The sequence below is a fragment of the Scyliorhinus canicula genome, chromosome 20 (genome assembly GCF_902713615.1).
Source record: "Scyliorhinus canicula chromosome 20, sScyCan1.1, whole genome shotgun sequence".
Taxonomy (NCBI): Eukaryota; Metazoa; Chordata; class Chondrichthyes; order Carcharhiniformes; family Scyliorhinidae; genus Scyliorhinus; species Scyliorhinus canicula.
Window position 1 is genome coordinate 6505166 of NC_052165.1, and position 25105 is coordinate 6530270.

The window sequence follows — 25105 nt, forward strand, 5'->3', positions numbered from 1 at the left end:
CTACGGGTTAAGTGCTGGACAATGGGATTAGAATAGTTAGGTGGTCAGTTTTGATTGGCGCAGACACGGTGGGTTGAAGCATCTTTTCACGCGGTATTTACACAGTCATTCACGATGTTATCAATACGAGCCCTCGGATCTACTCTGGCCGCAAAAGCCCACACTCTGCACCAACATCCCTGCTCTTGATTCCCATTGGGCGATGGAGTCACATGACCCTCCCAATGTCCACCCCCTTAAAGGGCCACCTACTACAGTAACCTGCCTTTTCAGGGTCTGCTTCAGAAGATGAGCAGGCGCTGAGCTCCGCAATCTGTTATGAAGGTTCCTGCAGGTACCATGTGGAATATAGCTGCACCATGCGGGGACCGTAATGGTCGGCTCACATCTGAAATGGCTTTACCCTTTCTTGCTGCACCGTCTGTGTCACAACACAGCGGAAAACCCTCCTCCAAAGGCACTTAATGCAGCAATCCTGACTTTAAAGAGCAAGAGAGGATGCTGCGACTGCAATGTTATCCGTCAGCAAACTTATCCCTGAACTGCGAGGTCCTGGTGTTATGATCAGTCAAAGCATGGACTATTCATAACTTCAAACATAGGCTGTGTTCCTGTGGAAGCTTCTGGAACTGTCATTTGCATTTTCAATTGAACCCTCACAAGGTGGCTGAATGGCTGCCAAGGGTCAGGTGATCTTTGCTTATTGAATACAGACTATCTCAAGCTTCTAGAAAATTCGCAGTGAATTATCGCGGATGGAGTGCATCCGCCTGGAGTGACTATTCCAAGACAGGTGTCACCTGTGGGATTTACATATGTTTGACTGCCTGTGTGGAGTCTGCACGTTCTCCCCATGTTTCCGCCGGGTGCTCCTTCCACATCCAAATATGTGCAGGTTGAGTGGATTGGCCGTGCTAAATTGCTCCTTAGTATCCAGGGATGTGCAGGTTAGGTTATGGGGGTGGGGTGGGGTGGGCGAGGTTGGCGCAGTGTACCCGGGTAAAGTACTCTTTTGGAGGGACGGTACAGACTCGATGGACTGAATGGTCTCCTTCTATATTGTAGTGATTCTATGTTTCTCTGATTCTCGGCTCAGTGATATATTCAAAAATTAAAGTCAATGCACTTTCCAGAATTCTCATCAATGCTTCACAAAACAAAGCTGAAGAGAAATGTTATCCACAAAATAAGTTTGAAAAACCACCATCTGGATGTACAATGGCTGTTGATGACTGAAGTTGGCCTCTGATGCTGAAATCATTTTTATTACTCCAAGAGCCAAAAGAAAGTCTTGGAAGGTCTTCAGAAGGCACCCAAAGAGACAGCAGCTACACCAAGAGGATGTGTCATCTTTGCCTTTTAAGAACCTGGAGACTGGAACGTCTTTAAAAAAGCCCCCCCCCCCCCCCCCCCCCCCCCCAGACTCATTCCTCAATCCAAGTCACCCTTTTAAAGAAGTTAGACATCCTGATACAACCCACACAAGTCACGACCTGCTGAACATTCCTTCCTCCGAGGGAGTTCTACAATAATCCTAATACCTGACTTCAGCTACCTGAGCTCAGTAAAATTGCAATTCAGGAGGGATAAGACTTCCTTATTCACCGGACCTGTGAAGATTATTCTCTTTTGGTGAGGTAGACATGTGAGCTAAGAACTATTCCTTTCTGTACAACTTGTAGACCCTTCTTCCTCGGATGGTGATGGCTAGCACGTGGGGAAATAGCTTGAAATTGAGAGGAGATAGATATGTGACGGACTTCAGAGGTAGGTTCTTTACTCAGAGGGTAGTAAGGGCGTGGAATGCCCTGTCTGCAACAGTAGTGGACTCGCCAACATTAGGGGCATTTAAATGGTCATTGGATAAACATATGGATGACAAGGGAATAGTGTAGATGGGCTTTAGATTGGTTTCACAGGTCGGTGCAACATCGAGGGCCGAAGGGCCTGTACTGCGCTGTAATGTTCTATTGTTCTATTGTAAAAGTGCACTTTTCTCCTGAACTGTAATTTTCCTTGAGTGACTATGTGCACGAGTGCTGAGTGGTTGGCGTAGGCCTGGATTTTCAGGATAGCGCCCAGCACCCTGAGAGTCGAGGGGGAACACCCCACCCACCCCAACCTCCTCCCCCCGCCGACTCCAGCAGGCCTGCTACCTTTGAAGCTGAATTAGATTGGCCAGCCCTCCAGCTCTCCAGCCCTTCCAGGCACAGCGTAGCAGTGACCAGAAGAGGTACTGCAGTGCTATGCCTGAGACAAAGTCCCGGGCCCGTGCTTCAGGTGTCCCGGGGGGGCGGGAAGGTTGGGGTGCCCTGGACGGTGAGGGGGAGTGAACTTGGTGTTAAGGGTAGGCCGGGAAGGAGGGAGGGCTGGAGTTCCCAGGTCCCTGGGGGGGGAGGGGGGGCACCCCTTACCACCTGAGAAAGGTCACTTTCTCTATTCCGCGCCCTGATCCAACCTGCGCCCGTTAGCCTAAAAATCTAGGCCGGGTGAGAGAAGGCTCTCAAGTGGCCATTATGTTGCCAATTAAGGGCCTTAATGGGGGCATGAAAGGGCTTCCCATCCAAGACCTTGTCCATCCTATCGTGAAATTGCACCTGGGTCAGCTGAGATCCCAAGGGAACCCCATCAAAACATTATTACTCTGCCCAGTACCTTGTAACCCGAGTGAGGGAGCGTAACATTCTGGCCCTGGTGTGTGGACCCAGGGTGAATGTATGAACAAATAACATAGAACATACAATACAGAAGAGAGGCCAATCGGCCCATCAAGTCTGCACAGCTCTCATTAAGCCCTCACTTCCACCCTATCCCCGTAACCCAATAACCACTCCCAAACGTTTTGGACACTAACGGAAATTCATCACGGCCAATCCGCCTAACCTGCACGTCTTTGGACTGTGGGAGGAAACCGGAGCACCTGGAGGAAACCCAGGCAGACATGGGGAGAACGTGCAGACTCCGCACAGACAGTGACCAAGCGGGGAATCGAACCTGGTGTCTTGTTATGCTCTTGGCGTAGCATAAGCTGCTTCCTTGATGTTCACTCTGACAAAGGAAGGTTCAGACGTGGAGATAACTTCAACACGTTTATTAAACTATTAACAATTCTCCTACTCGGATTCGCCTCAGCTGTTAATCCTTCTATAGCGACTTGACTGATGAACCAGTCTGCTACAATCCACGTGGTGGGCGTGATGTTGAATCAACCCTGTGTCTGTACTCACTAGGTGTCTCCACTGGAAAGAGGAAGATCATGTGTGCTGTATCCTTTATATATGGGTTGGTGTAATGCCCCACTGTGGTCATGTCACCTTTGTGTGTATCGTGAATGCCCATTGGTCGTGTCCTATCTTACTGATCTATTGGTTGAGTGTCTGTGTGTCATATCTCTGGTGCTCCCTCTAGTGTCTAGCTAGTCTACATGTATTTACATTAACCCCTTGTGTATCTACAGTGATGCATATCACCACACCTGGGACCCTGGTGCTGTGAAGCCACAGTGCTATCCACTTGTGATACCGTGCTGTCCAACCCTCTCTAATTTTCTGATTCATGAAAGTCTGATGCTTGTTACTTAAGTTGAGCGCACCTTAAAGGGGGTTCAGAAATACACACATCTACCTTGCCAAATAAAGCAAAATAAAAGATCACAGGCAGCAAGCGAATGGAATTGGGGGACCTCTCTTTCCTGTCACCTCGAAATTCAATTCTCTCTTAGTCTTGGAAAAGCTTGCTGATAGGTTGAGATATGATACGGTAATTTCTGAAACTTTTTGCCCCCGTCTTGTGGCATGCCCGTTTAATTGTGCCCACCACTTTGGTGTCATCCCTCGATCTATCTGTTGTGCCCACCACTTTGGTGCCATCTCATGGTCTATCTGAACGTCCACCCACAGTTTTGAATGCATCACCCAGAAAATTGAATGTTACCAGCACTTGAGACTCAGGTGGGTGTTCGTAGAATTTACAGTGCGGAAGGAGGCCATTTGGCCCATCCAGTCTGCACCAACCCTTGGAAAGAGCACTCTACCTAAGCCCATGCCTCCACCCTATCCCATTAACCCCAACTAACCTTTTTGAGCACTAAGAGCAATTTATCATGGCCAGTCCACCTAACCTGCACATCTTTGGACTGTGGGAGGAAACCGGAGCACCCGGAGGAAACCCACGCGGACACGGGGAGAATGTGCAGACTCTGCACAGACAGTGACCCAAGCCGGGAATCGAACCTGGGACCCTGGAGCTGTGAAGCAACTGTGCTAACCACTGTGCTACCATGCTGCTCATAAGTGTTAAGGAAGTGAAAATCCAATGAGAACTGATTTACATTTGAAGACAAAAATCAACAGATTGTGATCAAAGGAAATCTTTTACTTTGGCCTCCACGAGCAAAATTAATCCTGTGATTTGATTAATTTGAGAGTGACACATTTAACATGATGAAACAATTCCAGTTGTCATTTTAATAAGTCTATCTTTTATATTTTAATTAGTTTCGTAAAGGCAGTGATCAACATTTATGTTTGAAATATCAATAACCTGCCTATTGTGCTGCTTGTCGAATAGCATTGTGTCCTATTAAACATCAAATTACATGATTTGCAACGTTTTGAACTGAATGCTGCAGAGATGATTTAGAGCACAGCCAATTATGTCCATCGCACACTCCGTGCCTCCGATGCGACTAACATTTTCTGGTCATCTTGGTTCTCTTCTGGAACTTTACCCCAAGTTTACACAGCAAGCTATTAATCAGCGGGCCAAATGAAAGCACCTTTTTTTTTCCCCTAATAGACAAGTTATGACTAGTGCTGGCTGATGATTAAATACCTCAGCCTCCTGTGCAGGGAGCACATTGTGCTGCACAGCTGTTGGCTCTGTCAACGATTCATCAACGCTGCTAAATATAACCAAAGATGGGAAAACAACACTTTCCAAGCAGTTGAACCTGCTAGACCCTAATTTAAGCTGCAAATTTATATAAATCATCATTTCATCTGTATTTCGTTGCCGACGATATTTGTTGTAGAACACAATGTGTTTCCTCTTGCATTGTCTCTTTTCATTTAAGTTGGGGGTCACTTTAATGCTTAAAGAAACCTAGAGAGCCGTGTGTCATTAAGTCAAGGAAAAACAGGCAGGTCGATTGGTCTTTGCGCTGATGCTATTTTTTCGGTGTCAGTTTTTGTTTGCACTATCGGTCCTCAAAGCACAACACTCGGTTGAAAAATTTCCTTTTTGAAAATCCTGTGCGATTATGATGATTGGCCGCAGTTTTCTGTCAAATTAGTAATGAGACCAATAAAGCTCTATTCGTGCACTAAGGCTTCAGCGACCTCAGATGAAGGTGCCTTCAGAGTGGAACGTGGAAATCTAAAGATTGCTTTCCAATATGTATCACTCCACCATTTTACATCGCAAAACCAAACTACATTCAACACAGGATGTAAATTTTGTCTCTTTCAGACTGATGGACTTTGAAGGACATTGGGAGCCTTGATTGGAGTTGGAACCTCTGTGCCATACATTGATCAGGTACTAAGAATTTACTGCAAACATTGAAAAAGCTCCGGGGCGAGATTTTTTGTTTCCCGACGGCGATTTTGTAATCAGTGATCAGGCGGAGAATCCATTTTTCTGACCGAATCGGGGGCGGGGCCTGTTTTACGCAGTTGCGCATGCTCCGCCCCCTCCAAGCAGCGTCATCGCGGCACGCGCCACACGCCTTTGGGACGGCCTTAGGACGTCACCTGAAGGTCCTCCCTGATGCTCCGCCCCCGATGGGGTGCGCTTACGCTGGTGCGGAGGACGTGTGTTCCCAACGGTGCGGGAACCTGGTGTGACGGCTGTGGTCTGTGTCCAGCGGCGCCAGTCAGGCGGGAGCCATGTTGCTGGCCGCAGCGGGGGGGTGGCGGGGGGGGGGGGGGTGGTGGGGGGCTTCTGCGTGGGCTGGGGGGGACTGGTGTTGGGTGGCCAGGGGTTGTCCAGGGGGGCATTTTGGCAGGTCGGGTCCGCGCAAGGCCGGCACCATGTTGTACAGGGGTGACCGCTGCAGGTCGTCGGCACGCGCAGGTGAGGCCACGGACCCGGCAAACCTGCGGCCGTTTATTTCGTGGAGGCCTGGCGTGTTACGGTCGGAGAATCAGTGCTGGGGCAGCGCCGATTTTTCTCACGTAAAACACCACGGATTCTCCGGACATCGCCTCAAAATCGGAGAACCTAACCCCGGAGTTCTGAACCATGATGCAGAACACCTTCAGCACCAAAGCCACACCCCATTTTCACGGCGCTCGCTAGCGTACTGTAGTTAAGCGTTTACAGGTCCCTGACATTCCCACTGTGTTAGCTATTGGGTGAGTGACTGGGTGAGAGTGTAGGTATGTAATTGGATAGGATAGCAGCTGGGTAGGGTGACAGGTGGGTAAGGTGGGTGAGTGGATAGGTGGGTCCGGTAGTCAGTTGTCACCCAGGAGTTAGACCAGGATTTTTCTGCCTCATTTTCCTCGGTAACTCTGCAGATAGCTGGAACTGACTCAATTCTCCAACTTTAACTCCAAGTGGGAGACTTTTTCAGACGGTCCTGGGGAGCAGGGGAATTTTCCTTCAGAAGTTTTCAGCCTCCTCATGAATTTTCACAAAGTCAGTGCGTCAGGATTCCTTTGCGGTCCCAACGCCCATTTATTTACTTATTTATTTATTTAAAATTTGGAGTACCCAATTCATCTTTTCCAATTAAGGGGCAATTTAGCGTGGCCAATCCACCTACCCTGCACATCTTTGGGTTGTGGGGGTGAAACCCACGCAGACACGGGGAGAATGTGCAAACTCCACACGGACAGTGACCCAGAGCCGGGATCGAACCTGGGACCTCGGCGCCGTGAGGCAGCAGGGCTAACCCACTGCGCCACCGTGCTGCCCTCCCAAAGTCCACCTTGAGCTGCTTGTCCATTATCCGACAATCCAGAGATCCAGGCCAACAAACTATTATTCACTGCTAGTTACTGCTAGTTAACCTACCTGGAGCTGAAAATTTACTATCACAAGTATGGAATCTTATTCCTTCAGGTTTTAGTTGTTGTTGTCGGTTTAAAAACTGATATTTTTCTTTTTCTTTAGTCGATCTTCCTTCCCTTCATGGTCAGGGGCATACACAGTTGCTTCCATTGTTCGTTCAGGTCCCAGATGTCCTGTTTCCCTCACTAAGGATCCAATCAGATCAGCCATGATCTTGCGCCTTCAGGGGACTAACGCAGTTGTGAGGTAAGGTTCCTCAGTGATTTGGCCTCCGCGGACTTCTGTGGGCGAGAATACCACAGCTTCACCAACCCGAGTGAAGACATTGCTCCTCATCACAGTCCCACCCTGTATCCTGAGACGGTGACACGTTAACATCAGGGTGTGTGGACTATTGGATAATAATATTTGTGTGGAGGCTCATGTGTGGGTTGCAAGGAACAGATTCAGAGGATGTGGTAGTGAATGAATTGTAACTGAATTTGGTTGGAGAAAAAGCATGGGACCAGATTTTGATCTGGGCTATGGACACCATTTGTTGGACTTGTGTTCTCCCAGGGACTTTCTCTGGGTTTGTTTTTGCATGACAAGTTGGAGTGTCTGTCCATAGGCAAAAGGGCTGGTTTATAGGGTGGTGAAAAAGGCATATGGGACAATCGCCTTTAGCAATCGAGGTATTGATTACTAAAGCAGGCAGGTCATGTTGGAGTTGTATAGATCTTTGGTGAGGCTACAGCTGGAATGCTGTGTTCAATTCTGGTCGCCACATTATTGGAAGGATGTGATTGCGCTGGAGGGGGTGCAGAGGGGATTCACCAGGATGTTGCCTGGGGTGGAACATTTAACTTATGAAGAGAGGTTGGGTTGGGTTGTTTTCGCTGGAGCAGAGAAGACAGAGGGGCAACCTGATCGAGGTGTCCAAGATTATGAGGGGCATGGACAGGGTGGATAGGGAGCAGCTGTTCCCCTTAGTTGACGGATCAGTTACGAGGGGGACAGAAGTTCAAGGTGAGGGGCAAGAGGTGTAAGGGGGATTTGAGGAAAAACCTTGTTACCCAGGGAGTGGTGATGGTCTGGAATGTACTGTCTGGAAGGGTGGGAGAGGCGGGTTGCCTCACATCCTTTAAAAAGTACCTGGATGAGTACTTGGCACGTCTTAACATCCAAGGCTATGGGCCAAATGCTGGCCAATGGGATTAGGTAAGCAGGTTTAGACTCGATGGGTAGTAGGGCCACTTCTGCGCTGTGTGATCTGTGTTTCTGTGAAGTTGCAGTCAGCCAATAATCCAAAACGCACCGTGCTCTCTACATGGCATCTTCTGAACAGCACAAGCAACTGCGTATGTTCCTGACCAATCAGATTGAGGATTTGGTCACGGGCAGCACTGAGTTTAATTCAGCAAAGGTCAGTTTGAATAGCTATAATTCAAAACAGATACTGTAGGTAAAATAAAAAGAGGGAAATAAAGATAGGATTAGGAGATTATGGTAAAATAATCTGAAAGAAGGGCAAGGAAGCCAGCTGTCGCCCAACTGTTAGGTAGTTGAGGGGGCTACTGCTGGGAATCCACTTAGACTAGAAGACCATCAGGCGTAGGAGCAGGAGTAGAAGGCCATTCGCCCCATTTTGTCTGCTCCACCATTCAATGAGATCATAACTGATCTGACGTGATAATCCTCAACTCCACTTTCCCGCCTTGTCCCCACAACCCTTGATTCACTCACTGATTAAACATCTGTCAACCTGGAACATACTTGATGACACAGGCTCTACAGCTCTCTGTGGTAATGCTACAGATTCACTACCCTCCCAGCAGAAATTCCTCCTCATCTCCGTCTTGAAAGGGTGAAGCCTCACTTCTACCTCCTGGTTGTGTTTCAGGCTCATTGGAGGACCCACATGCCAACTGCAAAAATTCCACTTGGTTACTGCTGTGTGGCCGTAATTGTTGAATTGACCGAATAGGCATGACCTCCCTATTCATCCACCCCCCCCCCCCCCCCCCCCCCCCCTCCCCCCACAATACCGAATGGCCGTGCCTGAATGGAACTGGCCCTGAAACGGGAACAGGCCGGCAAACCAGCATGCCGCTCTCTGACACCAAATTTTCAGGGGATCCAGCTTCTGGTCCTCCCTTCAACACAAGTCCAAGATTCTGTCTTCAGTTGTTGCACAGCTTCTGGAGGAGCAGGGCCTCTGATCAGCAACTTCCAAATCCCTGCTCTGAACCGCCTGTGCTCAACTGCGAGAAGTTGTCGGCCATTTTGAATGTAAATAACGTTGCGTTGTTATTAGCAGAGCAAAATGCAGCCCAATGAGATTGAAGCAGTTTGGATCCTGTACAGTTAACTTCATTCAGGTTTGGTTGAAGGCTACACAATTGGAAAAATACTCATCAGCTGCTTGGCTCCTGTTAAATCAGAACAATGTAGGCCCGAAATGGTGAAAATCAGTGTTCATTAATTTTTTTTAATAAATATTTTATTATTGTCACAGGTAGGCTTACATTAACACTGCAATGAAGTTACTGTGAAAATCCCCTAGTAGCCACACTCCGGCGCCTGTTCGGGTACACAGAGAGAGAATTCAGAGCGTCTAATTCATCTAACTGCACGTCTTTCGTGACTTGTGGGAGGAAACCGGAGCACCCGGAGGAAACCCACGCAGACACGGGGAGAACATTCAGACTCCACACAGACAGTGACCCAAGCTGGGAATGGAAACTGGGACCCTGGCGCTGTGAAGCAACAGTGCTAACCACTGTGCTACCGTGATGCCAATTATTAAGCACACTATTATTTTTTTAATAATAGTTCATCTTGATTTTGTTATAAACCTTCCCCAATGTAGTTATATTCACACTGGAAGATGAGTGAAGTGCATTTATATTAATGGAAAGGTTATTAAAAAATAAATCAGTGCTAAGTAAATATGTACAGCCAATGGAAATATTGAAATTCAGGTCACAGTGAGAGGCCTGTGGAGAAGACGCTGGGGGAGACGCAGATAGATCTTCACATTCAGTGAACATTCAAAATGTACGAATGTTTAATTGTTGTCCAGCTCCTGATTATCGTGACCCTCAGCATGCAACACACCAACAATTGACCTTTGAGCTATGTCCATTGTTTTCTGAGTCTGTTTTAGTCAAAATATAATATACGGTTGCAGGCAGTGGGGTGGGGGGGGGGGCGGAATCCATGTCAGATCTTACAGATCTGAGATGATCTTGCTGTTTGCAAGCATTCAGCATCACGGTCAAATCATTTCCTGACGGAGCCCAAGGATTAAAGGGTTAGCCTGCAAAGCAAAATGTTTTGTTCGCTTTTCTGATTTGTTTGCGGGCAGCGCATTGTAGCTTCTTCCCGATTGTCAAAAAAAAAACACACACATCAGCTCTCCATTCAAACAGCTTTAACTTTAAGTAAACACAGCAGCGCTAATCTCCGGGGTACCACTTTTTAATATAGATAGAGAGAAGTGATGGTATTGTCAATCGCAAATTTTACTAATCAGCTGATATGCTGCTGTAAGATCTTGCACGCACACTTTAAAAAAAAATTCCGGAACGATTTGAAAGTCTGTACAGCAGTTAACCCCTTGGGGCATGAAATGCCTTCTCAGCTCACAGAAGGTCTTTAACAGATAACGATATCATCATGAGTTTCTGTGCCTTTCAGAAGGGAAGTCATTAGCATGCTGTTTGGGAATGAATGTGACTCTTGGCTTTTGCATGTCCCACGTCAACAGAAGTACCAGGTAGGAATGACGAGAGACACAAAGATGATCCTTCACCCCTGCAACTCTTGGGATTTGGCACAAAAAAAGAAAATGGTTCACTTTAGCATTTTATTCACTTTCAGGCCTGTTGGCAAGAAGTCGTATTACTAAATACCCATCTGAAAGCTTTCTTAATCCAACTGCTTTCCCAAGACACCAGTTAAGTTTAATTAATACAAATTATTCTCATTGTATTTACCAGAATTCAATGTCACAGCAAAGTTTTATAAATGATGGTGGAAGCTTGTTGACACGCATGTTCAATTTACGTTAGGTCACTGAATTCCCAATATCATAGCCTTGAATTCATTATAAATTGCTCATGTAACGCTTACGGGTTTTGGCAAGCAGCAAATTAATATTGCCTGAGATACTTTCAAAGTAAAATAATTAGTTGATCTAGAATGACTCAATTGCTTTTGTGCTCATTGTTTACAATAAATTGTCAGTGATTTTGTGGAAATTAACTTCGATACGAATATGGTGAATGGATTACAACACATTGGTTAATTGCTTTTATTGGACAGTTCTACTTACGGAAATGGCTCCTACAGCATCTTTCATCGTTGAACCCACAAAGGCGATGGCCTGAATTTTACGTTCCGGGTTTGATGGATGTTATGCTTTTATCAATTTGTCCTCCAAGGGTGGGATAAAAGGCCCACCGTGTGGTATTATCATAAATGTAAGAACTGCGAGGGTTAATGAAATGTCCAGAATAGCCACCAGAGGGAGCTACACTCACAAGTATATAAGGCATTGATGCTAAGCCTTGTGGAAGTGTGTGTGCAGGAGTTAGCTAGAGACAGACAGGAGTAGGGGTAGTGTGAATAAGAGCAGATCATAGTTTATAAAAGTGTAGAGATTAGTTGCAGATGAATGTAGTTTATACGTTAATTATCAACTGTGTATTATTCAGGAGTAAGTGTCGAATCCAAATTAGTAGCGTTAATAAATTTATAGCTTTGTTGAAGTTCGAGCTATTTTGTGGTCTTTGTGAACACCAAGCCAACCATCCTGAATTCAGCAACACAAAGAACACCTCACCCCAGAGCTCAAGCACATTCATTTAATTTGTGATTTTGTTGCTGGAATATTTCTGGGTTTGTCAGATTTCCTTTTGGAACTGTTATCCTGAGGCTACAGGTTCAGGACTGCGGTGACCTTGACGGCCATCAGGAGCGGGTGACCTCCTCCTCCTTGTGGAGCCAAGCCCGCGAAGACATGGCACAGGTGCTGCACCATCCCCTTGCTGAGGCTGAGCTTCCTGCTGCACGCACTGTCCGCCATCTGTTCGGACCAGCGAGGCCTGTACACCTTGGGCTGTCGCGAGTCTCCCGATCTGGATCCCTCCCTGGTCTGATCTCGGGGTGTGGGGCGGGGCCCCTGCACATGGGCCGCTGCTCTCGAGTCTCTGTCGACACTGCTGTCTTTGCCTCCTCCAGCATTTGGCCGCCTGGACTGCCAGCAGCACCCCGAGGTCCAAGATATATATCGTCCATACCGTGTAAAATCTGTACCTCCAGCGATATCTCCCGCCCCTCCCCCCCCATCCTCCACCCCCCCACCCCCCCACATCCTCTGCCATCCGACATACTCAGCCCACACACCCCTGATCGCAGCAAGGGCCCCTGCTCACCAGACCCCACACCCTGTACCCCAGACCCCACACCCTGTATTCCAGACACCCACACCCTGTACCCCAGACACCCACACCCTGTACCCCAGACCCCACACCCTGTACCCCAGACCCCACACCCTGTACCCCAGACACCCACACCCTGTACCCCAGACACCCACACCCTGTACCCCAGACCCCACACCCTGTACCCCAGACCCCACACCCTGTACCCCAGACCCCCACACCCTGCTCACCAGACCCCACACCCTGTACCCCAGACACCCACACCTGTACCGGGCGCTGGTCCCTTGACCAGTGTGCACACCCACCCTCTGATCGCAGAGAAGTCCTAAGTGCTGGGACCCATCCCCTGGGTGTTCGGACATTGGCCGCTGAGTCCGTGGTGTTGATTTCTGCAGTGTTCAGGCACAGCGTCCAGGCATCACGGTCTAATTGGGATTCTAGGCAATAACCCCTACGTACTACATGCCATGTCTACCCACAGGAATCCACTTGGGTGCTGTGAAGTCACTCATCTACGTTGCCAATTCCCTATTATCAATAGCCTTCAGCTACGTGGGAGATATGGGTGGTTGATGAGGCAGACAGGCAGGGCCCAGAGTTGCCCCGGTAACAGGTACACACGATCCAGGGGGTGGCATGGTGGACCCGTGGAAGCTGAGAAACCTCCCCCCCAGGCCTGGCCCACCCCCACACTACCCCACCCCCCCACCCCCTGCACCGAGTACCGGGGCAGCAACCCCAGTGCCCCGGGCTCATTGCCTGGGAGTTAAGATGGCTGCTCACCTCCTGGATCCCCACAGCAGCCATTCCACCAGCTTCACGTTTTTAAAAAGGTGCACCAATCGGCTCCCTGGTGACCACTTACTGGGGAGGTGGTCAGATCACGGGAGGCCATTAAACAAGGGCTCGTCCCTGTTAATTGTTCATTTCATTTCATTCATTGTATGGAGGGTGGCCGGAAGTGATTATTAGTTTCTCGCCGCGCTACGGTGTGATCCGGATTTCACCATCAGGATCGGGCTGGTCAGATCGCAAACTGATCGGCGCCCAGTGGTGTTCTGGAGTTCGGCCTCTCCTGCGATCTAACGGCTGCATCGCGCTCTCACTCAAGCACGGCCATTATATTGTGCTCCAAGTTTTGTATTTGGTAACAATTGTATTGAATACAGTCTGCACTTTCTCCTCGTGTCTGCGTGGGTGTCGTCCGGGTGCTCCGGTTTCCTCCCACAAGTCCCAGAAGACGTGCTTGTTAGGTAATTTGGACATTCTGAATTCTCCCTGTGTACCCGAAGAGGCACCAGAGTGTGGCGACTAGGGGCTTTCACAGTAATTTCACTGCAATGTTAATGCAAACCTACATGTGTCAATAAAGATTATAAGAAGATTATAAATAGGAAAAGTGTAATAGAGTAGTTTGCTTTTTAATTACCTCTCAGGATTTCCCATACAGATGGTTTGGTCAATCTGACTGGACAATTTCATGCATTAGCCAAATAAAGAGGCACTTAATGAAGCATTCTTCATTATTTTCTTTATTTTGCTGTGCTCTAGAATGGTACATTATCACTGGAGAGTTCACCTTAGCATTCAACGCTATTTTTAATTTAATTTAATCAGATATTTTCTAATATTATACCTCTTTCCTGTAAATTCAAACTTCAATCAGACTGCTCGGTGTGGGTTCTGCCAGTCACTCAGCTCCTGACCTCAATACAGCCTTGGTTCAAACATGGACAAAGGAGCTGAACTCCAGAGATGAGGCGAGAGTGACTGCCCCTTGACATCAAGGCAGCATTTGACTGAGTACAGCATCAAGGAGCCCGAGCTAAACTGGAGTCAATCAGAATCAGGAGGTAACTGGTTGGAGTCATACCTGGCCAAAGGAAGATTGGATTGGATTGGATTGGATTGGATTTGTTTATTGTCACGTGTACCGAGGTACAGTGAAAAGTATTTTTCTGCAAGCAGCTCAACAGATCATTCAGTACATGGGAAGAAAAGGGAATTAAACAGAATTCAAGAAAATACATGAGAATACATATTAGGGCAACACAATATATACAATGTAAATACATAAGCATTGGCATCGGATGAAGCATACAGGGTGTAGTGTTAATGAGGTCAGTCCATAAGAGGGTCATTTAGGAGTCTGGTGACAGTGGGGAAGCTGTTTTTAAGTCTGTTCGTGCGTGTTCCCAGACTTCTGAATTTCCTGCCCGATGGAAGAAGTTGGAAAAGTGAGTAAGCCGGGTGGGAGGGATCCTTGATTATGCTGCCCGCTTTCCCCCGGCAGCGGGAGGTGTAGATGGAATCAATGGATGGGAGGCAGGTTCGTGTGATGGACTGGGCGGTATTCACGACTCTCTGAAGGTCCTTGCGGTCCTGGGCCGAGCAGTTGCCATACCAGGCTGTGATGCAGCCCGATAGGATGCTTTCTATAGTGCATCTGTAAAAGTTGGTAAGGGTTAATGTGGACATGCCGAATTTCCTTATTTCCTGAGGAAGTATAGGCGCTGTTGTGCTTTCTTGGTGAAAGCGTCGACGTGAGTGGACCAGGATAGATTTTTGGTGATGTGCACCCCTAGGAATTTGAAACTGCTCACCATCTCTACCTCGGCCCCGTTGATGCTGACAGGGGTGTGTACAGTACTTTGCTTCCTGAAGTCGATGACCAGCTCTTTAGTTTTGCTCGCATTGAGGGAGAGATTGTTGTCGTTACACCACTCTGCTAGGTTCTCTATCTCCCTCCTGTATTCGGACTCGTCGTTATTCGAGATCCGGCCCACTATGGTCGTATCGTCAGCAAACTTGTCGATGGAGTTGGAACCAAGTTTTGCCCTGCAGTCATGTGTGTACAGGGAGTAGAGTAGGGGGCTAAGTACGCAGCCTTGCGGGGCACCGGTATTGAGGACTATTGTGGAGGAGGTGTTGGTGTTCATTCTTACGGACTGTGGTCTGTTGGTCAGAAAGTCAAGGCTCCAGTTGCAGAGTGGAGAGCCAAGTCCGAGGTTTTGGAGCTTTGATATGAGCTTGGCTGGGATTATGGTGTTGAAGGCGGAGCTGTAGTCAATAAATAGGAGTCTGATGTAGGAGTCCTTGTTTTCGAGATGCTCTAGGGATGAGTGTAGGGCCAGTGAAATGGCATCTGATGTGGACCGGTTGCGACGGTATGCGAATTGAAGTGGGTCAAGGCGTTCCGGGAGTATGGAGGTGATGCGCTTCATGATGAGCCTCTCGAAGCACTTCATTACAACTGACGTCAGAGCCACCGGGCGGTAGTCATTGAGGCGTTGTTGTGATGGTTGGGGGTGAATCATCTCAGCTCCAGGACATCACTGCAGGAGTTCTTCAGGGTAGTGTCCTAGGCCCAACCATCTTCATTAATGATCTTCCTTCCATCATAAGGTCAGAAGTGGGGATGTTCGCTGATGATTGCATAATATGCAGCAACATGAAATGAAAAAAATGAAAATCGCTTATTGTCACGAGTCGGCTTCAATGAAGTTACTGTGAAAAGCCCCTAGTCGTCACATTCCGGCGCCTGTTCGGGGAGGCTGGTACGGGAATTGAACCGTGCTGCTGGCCTGCTTGAAAAGCCAGCGATTTAGCCAAGTGAGCTAAACCATTCGTGACTCCTCACGCACTGAAGCAGTCCGTCACTGCCTGCAGCAGGATTTGGGCAACATTCAGGTTTGGCAATCTGTGACAATTACATCTGCACCGCACAAGCACCATTTACAAGCAGAGAAAATCTATCCACGCCCCCCCCCCTTGACATAACAGAAAGTGTTGGAAGTTCTCAGTCCGTCAAACAGCTTCTCCAGAATGAAAACCAGAGTGACCACTTCAGAGGCGGGATTCTCTCGCAATCGCCGAATTCGCCTGACGCCGACGCCAAGATCGGCGCGCACCACTCCGGCCTCTGGCAAACCGGAAGTTGCGGAATCCTCCGCACTTCCGGGGGCTCGGCCAGTGTCAGAGGGGTTTGCACCGCACCATTCGGCGGCAAAGGGCCGGAGCGAGTTTCGCGCATGCGCAGACCGGCCGGCGTATTCTTGCGCATGTGCAGAGGTGTGTCTTTTCCACACCGGCCATGGCGGAGCCCTACAGAGGCCGGCGCGGAAGGACAGAATTCCCCCACAGCACAGGCCCACCCGCAGATCGGTGGGCCCCGATCGAGGGCCAGGCCACCATGCCCCCCCCAGGGCCGGATCCCCCCACGCCCCCCCCCCGAGGACCGCCCCAGCCGACCTACCAACCAGGTCCCGCCGTGTGGGACCAAGTCCATTTCGTGCCAGCGCAACCAGCCAAAAATGGATGGCCACTCAGCCCATCGGGGCCCGGAGAATTGCCAGGGTGGGGGCGCTGCCAACGGCCCCCGACCAGCGCGGCGTGATCCCCGCCCGAAAACCGGCGCCGGAGAATACGGCAGCCTGTATCAGAGCGGCGGGGTGGGATTCACACTGCCCCCCGGGGATTCTTTGACCCGGTGGGGGTTCGGAGAATCCCGCCCCAGGTCTGTGACCGCTCTTCAGTTCATAGATGCATAGAATCCTTATGGTGCAGAAAGAGGCCATTTGGCCCATCGAGTCTGTACTGACACTGTGAAGGACCCTACCCAGGCTCAATCCCCCGCCCCTAAGGGGAATTTATCATGGCCAATCCACATAACCTGCACATCTTAGGATTGTGGGAGGAAACTGCAGCACCCGGAGGAAACCTACGCAGTAATGGGGAGAACGTGCAGACTCCACATAGACAGTTAACCGAGTTCTGAATTGAACCGGGGACCCTGGTACTATGAAGCAGCAGTGCTAACCACTGTGCCACAGTGCCACCCATAAATCAAGAGTACCCAATTCATTTTTTCTAATTCAGGTGCAATTTAGCATGGCCCATCCACCTACCCTGCACATCTTTGGGTTGTGGGGGTGAGACACAGGTAGACTTGGGGAGAATGTGCAAACTCCACACGGACAATGATTCCGGGCCGCGATTGAACTCGGGTCCTCGGCGCCGTTAGGCAGCAGTGCTAACCACTGCACCACCGTGCCGCAATTTCTGTTTTTATCTAGTCTATCCTTCTCAACAACCTTCTCCAGTCATTGAATCCAGTGGTTTAATATTGACCGGCAAATTAACAGCACCAACTACATAAATACTGTGGCTACAAGAGGAGGTCAGAGGCTGGGATTGCTATGGAGAATAACTCACCTCCTGACTCCCCAAAGCCTACCCACAATCTACAAGACACAAGTCAGGAATGTGTTGAAATACTCTCCATTTACCTGGATGAATGCAGCTTCAACAACACCAAAGAAACACATTGGGACAAAGAAGCCCAATTGTTCGACACTCCATCCGCTACCTTAAACATTCACTTCCTCCACTACTTGCGAATGGTTGTGGCAGTGTGTACCATTCACAAGGTGCCAACTTAAATGGCTCATCCCATATCCTGAGGCAGTGACGCCTTGATCTAGAATTTCCCCCCACCCACCCAGCCAGAGGAAACACCATCCCTGCATCTGTCTCTCCAGCCCTGTCAGAACTGTATACGTTTCAATGCGTTCCCCTCCCATTCTCCTGAACTCCAGCAAGTACAGGCCTAGTCGATGTACTAGCGAAATGGACAACTTCACATTTATACACATTGGGCGGAATTCTCCGCTCCCGCGAAAAATCGGGAAAGCCGTCGTGAACTCGGCCGAGTTTCACGACGGCCTCGGAGGCTGCTCCTCTGACCTTATTCACCCCCACCAGGGGGGCTAGGAGCGATGCTCCGTAACTCTTGGCTGCCGGGCCTTGACCCTTGGGTCAAGGCGGCGCGTCGAGAATGACGCGGCCGGCGCGCATAAGTGATGTCAGCCGCGCATGTGCAGGTTGGCCGTCTCCAACCCGCGCATGCATGGCTGACGTCACGACGGCTGATGGCTCAAACCCGCGCATGCGCGGTGGCCGTCGTCCCCTCCACTGCCCCGCAAGACGTGGCGGCTTGATCTTGCGGGGCGGTGGAGGGGAAAGAGTACATCGCTTTGAGACGCCGGCCCGACGATCGGTGGGCACTGATCACGGGCCAATCCTCTCCCGATCACGGCCGTGGTGCTCACTCCCCTCTCCGACCCCCACAAGTTTCAAACGGGCCTTTGGCGCCATGTTCACGAAGGCAGCGACCATGTGTTGCTGCCGCCGTCGTGAACCGGTCGGGAACGGCAGGCCGCTCGGCCCATCCGGGTCGGAGAATCGCCGGTCGCCGTGAAAAACGGCGAGCGGCGATTCTTCCAAGCGGGGGGTGGGAGAATCGCGGGGGGCGCCAGGGGGCGTGAAATGAGTCGCCCGGCCCTCCCGCGATTCTCCCACCCACGTGGGGAGCGAAGAATTGCGCCCATTATCCTGCAATGCAATGGGCGGGATTCTGTGATCCTGATGCTAAGTGTTGATGCCATCGGAAACGCCGTCGGGTTTCTCGACGGCATCAACACGGCCTCAGGTTCAGCAATTCTGGCTCCTACAGCGGGCCAGCACGGCACTGGAGCGACCCACTCCAGCTGCCGATCCCAGGGTCGACTGGGCACCGTGGGATCTGCAGTGGCTTCCTTAAACGCACCTGCGCCGACGCAACATGGCACAGGGCTACAGGGGCCGGCAAGGAAGAAAGGGGGCCCCCAGCCCGAGAGGCCGGCCCGCCGATCGGTGGGCCCCAATCGCGGGCCAGGCCACATCGGAGGCACCCCTCCCGGGTTAGACCCCCCCCCCCCCCCACTACAGGCCGCCCCCTGACCTTTCTATGCCGAGTTCCGCCGGCTGAGAGCAGGTGCGGACGGCGCCGGCGGGACTCGCCATTTTTCTGACGGCCGCGTGGCCCATCCCAGGCCGAGAATTGGTGGAACGGCCGCATAAAGTGGCCCCTGACTGCCGCGGCGCCAATTACGCCGGCACCAATATGGCGCCAATTCTCCGCTCTGCGGAGAATCGCGTGCCGGCGTCGGGGTGGCGTGGCGCGATTTGCGTCGGTTGCGGGGATTCTTCATGTGTAATCAGATAGAAAATCATTAGATTTAAATAGATTTAAATAAATGGACACCTGCAATTAGCTGCAGGCTTTTTTATTGATCTTTCTTTCGGTGAGCCAGAGAAATTAAAGCAATTAAAGAAACAGGATGTGATGTTATTAGGCACAATTGATTTACTAGACAGTAACGTCATTGGAGAAAAATCTGTGCGAGATGGCAACTATTATAGAACATATAGAACAGTACAGCACAGAACAGGCCCTTCGGCCCTCGATATTGTGCCGAGCAATGATCACCCTACTCAAACCCACATATCCACCCTATACTCGTAACCCAACAACTCCCCCCCCTTAACCTTACTATTAGGACACTACGGGCAATTTAGCATAGCCAATCCACCTAACCCGCACATCTTTGGACTGTGGGAGGAAACCGGAGCACCCGGAGGAAACCCACGCACACATGGGGAGGACGTGCAGACTCCGCACAGACAGTGACCCAGCCGGGAATTGAACCTGGGACCCTGGAGCTGTGAAGCATTTATGCTAACCACCATGCTACCCTGCTGCCCCAAATCCCTCCACCGAAACCATGCCGTTTGAATGAAAAATGCATTTTAGGTATGATAACTAGTTAATTGACAAGAGTTAACATTCAGTTTAATCTCTCTCGACAGCAGGTGGAATCCCGCCCAATATGTTTGCCCGCTCACTCAACTTGCCCAAATCGCTTTGAAACCTCTTTCCATCCTCCTTACCACTCACCTTCCCTCCTAGTTTTGTGTCATCAGCAAACTTGAAAATATCAAATGTGGTTCCCTCATCCAAATCATGGACGGTAGCACAGTGCTTAACACTGTTGCTTCACAGCGCCAGGGTCCCGGGTTCGATTCCCAGCTTGGGTCACTGTCTGTGCAGAGGCTCCACGTTCTCCCCGTGTCTGCGTGGGTTTCCTCCGGGTGCTCCGGTTTCCTCCCACCAGTCCCGAAATTGGACATTCTGAATTCTCCCTCAGTGTACCCGAACAGGCGCCGGAGTGTGGCCACTGGGGGATTTTTACAGTAACTTCAGTGCAGTGTGAATACTTGTGACAATAGTAAAGATTATTATTATTATCATTGGTGTATATTGTGAACAGCTGGGGTAAAACATTGAACTCTGTGGTATCCCAATAGTCACCGCCTGCCACTCCAGTAAAGGTCCATTTATTCCGACTTTCTATTAACCTATTCCCAATCCATGTCAATGTATTATCCCAATCCCACCCGCTTTAATTTTGCACACCAACATCCCATGTGGGACTTTAGAGAAAGTTCTCTGAAAACCCAAAACCCACTGTTTCTCCCTTATCTATTTTGCTGGTTACATCCTCAAAAAACAAAAGTAGGTTCGACAAACATGATTTCCATTTCAGAAATCCACGTTGACTTTGTCTAATCCTGTTGACATTTTCTCTGTGTCCTGTTCTCGGATCCCTTGATAATCGACTCCAGCATTTCCCCCACTATTGATGTTCGGCAAACGCATCCAGTGTTTCCATGGCCACCTCTGTTAGTCTCCTGGGATGTCAATTATCAGGGCCTGGGGATTTATCAGCTTTCAGTCCCATTAATTTCTCCAGCGCAAAGTCTTTCATAAGGTACCAGATAGGAGGCTTCTGAAGAGGATGAAATGAAATGAAAAGAAAATTGCTTATTGTCACAAATGGGCTTCAAATGAAGTTACTGTGAAAAGCCCCTAGTCGCCACATTCCGGCGCCTGTTCGGGGAGGCTGGTATGGGAATTGAACTGTGCTGCTGGCCTGCCTGGGTCTGCTTTCAAAGCCAGCGATTTATCCCTGTGCTAAACCAGCCCCTCTTAATAATAATCACTTATTGTCACAAGTAGGTTTCAATTAAGTTACTGTGAGAAGCCCCTAGTGAAAGGCTCTAGAATTAGGGAAGGACGGCAAATTTGATTTTTAAAAACAATTTAGAGAACCCAAATCATTTTTCCCAATTAAAGGTGTGGTAGTCGGTATTAGGGGTATTACGGTACCTAGGTTGGAGGTACCTGATGCTGTAAGATCATTGGTGTTGGAGGTACCTGATGCTGTAAGATCATTGGTGTTGGAGGTCCCTGATACTGTAAGATCATTGGTGAAGCCTGCCTGCTGGTTCCGCCCAGTAAGGCGGAGTATAAGAGTCTGTGTTTCCCTTGCTGCTGCATTCTGTATCTGCGCTGCTGGGGGAAACATCTCGTTCAATAAAGCCTTCAATTGTCCTACAATCTCGCTTCGGGAGATATTGATTGTGCATCAAAGGGGCAAGTTAGTGCGGCCAATCCACCTACCCTGCACTTATTTGGGTTGAGGGGGCGAAACCCACGCAGACACGGGGAGAATGTGCAAACTCCACACGGACAGTGACCCAGAGCCGGGATCGAACCCGGGACCTCGGCGCCGTGAGACAACAGGGCTAACCCACTGCGCCACCGTGCAGCCCTGGCAAATGTGATTTAAAAACAAATTGGAAGAGAGTAAAGAAGGAGTCAAGGACAGTTTCTCAGAATACTTGGAACCAGTTAATGATGCCGACCTGCTTTGGGGTCACTTGTGGTCACTGTTTACATCAAATCTGGATATAGAACAAGGAGCTTTAGTGTTGAAATGTGCTGTGGAACTCACCCAATAATATTTCAGATATTATACCTTGGTCTACGGAGACACTCTCAAGCGGACAATTGATTTTGACCCTTTGTGTAGTGTGGAGGAGCACATCCATATCCAAGGGTAAGAGGTATTCGGAATGATTTCTGCATCGAGCTGAGAACAATAGTTTAAACGATAGACAACCTGAAGGGAGTTATGGCTGCCTGGTGAATCGATCGAGCTGCTGTTGGCTGCAATGCTGCTGGAGATTCTACCTCAACCTTTCATTTTTGTTTTGCCTTTCTTTCATTTTTCACATTTTTGTATCTTGCTCAAAATTGATTGGAGCCTTAATTCAGCCTACGGCTGCACAGGAGCTGGCTTTAACAATTTAATAAACCATTATTTGATGGTCTTATATGAATATGCAAAATACTTCTGTTCCTCATGTGTGCCTCAGTGCTTTCATGTTTATTTGTTGATTTCTAGTTGAGATCTTTGCTTCGTCGCTTCAAATACTCAACAGGACGCAGAGAGCCTTTGAACATGGCCAGAGGGCAGGCTTGAGGTGCATAGAAACATAGAAAATAGAAGCAGGAGGAGGCCATTTGGCCCATCGAGCCTGCTACGCCATTCATTATGATTATTGCTGATCATCAAGTTCAATACCTTGATCCCGCCTTCACCCCCACGTCCCTTGATCCCTTTAGTCTCAAGAATTGTATCTAATCTCTTCTTGAAATTACATGATGTTGTGCTATGGGCTGTGTAATCAGTGAATTGCCTGCAGTTTAACATGGGCTGTATACAGTACAAATACTGCATTTTTAACATAATATACTGTGTTCTACATTCCACCTGCTGTCGAGAGAGATTAAACTGAATGTTAACTTTTGTCAATTAACCAGTTATCATACCTAAAATGCATTTTTCATTCAAACGGCATGGTTTCGGTGGAGAGACGATAGTTGCCATCTCACACAGATTTTTCTCCAATCACGTTTTTGTCTAGTAAATCAATTGTGCCTAATAACATCACATCCTGTTTCTTGAACAGCATCAATTTTAATTGCTTTAATTTCTCTGGCTCACCGAAAGAAAGATCAATAAAAAAAAGCCTGTGGCTAATTGCAGGTGTCCATTTATTTAAATCTAATGATTTTCTATCTGATTACACAGAGAACTTTAATGCTTGTTAAAATCTGGAGTCATAGATCAAATGATATAATTCTGCAGCAATGGCAGGAATCGAAGGCAATTACAATATAAATTCAGGCTGCGTATTTCGCCAGTTTCAATTTTATTGGGGAAAGTGAGGAATGGACAGCAAAGCCATCTGCTTTCTTTCCAATCTTTTGTACTATGAAGTTAAGGTTATATAACAGTTGTACAGACATGATTTAGTGCCACAGTGTCGCTTCCTTATCTATTGCTACTTTGTTTTGCCGTGTCTCAGTTTCTATTCAGTTAAAGATAAAAGTGATGTGCTACTTACCCCGTCATGGGTGATAAATGGTTCGCTCCTTGTAAATACTTATTCCGAAGATTACCAGGACACGAGCAGTCAATGGGAAGGTTTGCCATCACCACGGTGATGTGAACACTGATTTTATGGGATGGGGGGGTGTTTAAAACAAAAATGGCAGTATTATTTTAAGCCTTTTATGATGAATATCATTTTGCGTTGTCTTGGTTTAACTGTGGCCATTGTCTAACTGCAAAGGATGCGCACACTATGTTAAGATTGGCTTTGATTCAAAAGTGGACTGGAAACCACTAAAGTATGGGGTGGGGGGAGCTTGGGGGGGGGGGGCGTTGGTTGATGTGGGAATAAAGCATGTGGATCTTTAATAAATTTATCTCTTTTCAGTTGAACTAACGGGGGAAAAAATACACATCACCTCTGTGCGAAAAGTTTTATGAAAAACGAATGAAAATGAAATGAAAATCGCTTATTGTCACAAGTAGGCTTCAAATGAAGTTACTGTGAAAAGCCCCTAGTGGCCACATTCCGGCGCCTGTTCGGGCAGGCTGGTACAGGAATTGTTCTGATTATTCTGAGCATAGTATGAGCTGCCTGTTGGGAATGTACTTTGGGAGGAGAGGAGCGAGGTGGAGGTAGTTGGCTTGGTTAGGTCTACTGAACGGAAAGGAATTAAAGGGCCAGGCACCTCCATTCGCTGGGAACACCATGAGAGAAGAAGGATTCTTGTAAAACACCCAATGGGAGGTTTATTAAGAGTGTTGCTCATGCAAGCAAGATGGTGACCTGCCCAAAGCCTAAACACTCTGCTGGTGTCGCTACACATCACGTGAACCCCCCAGCAGGAATGTATTCCCGGATACATAGCACACCTTCCGCTTTCCTTCATTCGCGCGATGACAACCATTAATATTTATACATCAGATCTCCTGAAAGGTTAATTTTATACATAAGTACAATTCAATAGGATAGTCCCTGTCTTGGATGTCTATTCCTTTATAAGAAGTCTTACAACACCAGGTTAAAGTCCAACAGGTTTGTTTCGAATCACTAGCTTTCGGAGCACTGCTCCTTCCTCAGGTGAGTGAAGAGGTGGGTTCCAGAAACGCATATGTAGACAAAGTCAATGATGCAAGACGATACTTTGAATGCGAGTCTTTTCAGGTAATTAAATCTTTACAGGTCCAGATGTTGCGACTGGAGCGAGGGATAATCACAGGCTTAAGAGGTGTGAATTGTCTCAAGACAGGACAGTTGGTAAGATTTCGCAAGCCCAGGCCAGATGGTGGGGGGTGAATGTAATGAGACATGAATCCAAGGTCTCGGTTGAGGCTGTACTCATGTGTGCGGAACTTGGCTATCAGTTTCTGCTCAGCGATTCTGCGTTGTCGCGCATCCTGAAGGCCGCCTTGGAGAACGCTTACCCGAAGAACAAAGGCCGAATGCCCTTGACTGCTGAAGTGTTTCCCGACTGGAAGGGAACATTCCTGCCTGGTGATTGCTGCGCAATGTCCGCTCATCCGTTGTCGCAGCATCTG

General features: G+C 48.7%; 1 long non-coding RNA gene across 1 annotated transcript in view; it reads left to right on the plus strand.

Annotated features, from left to right (window-relative positions):
• The window catches only part of LOC119955313, a 119667-nt gene that overhangs the window by 25053 nt on the left and 69509 nt on the right, over nt 1–25105 (plus strand). Inside the window, exons 2-3 of the long non-coding RNA XR_005458428.1 lie at nt 5470–5538; nt 7120–7263. This is a non-coding gene — a long non-coding RNA (uncharacterized LOC119955313). The remainder of the gene's footprint in view (nt 1–5469; nt 5539–7119; nt 7264–25105) is intronic.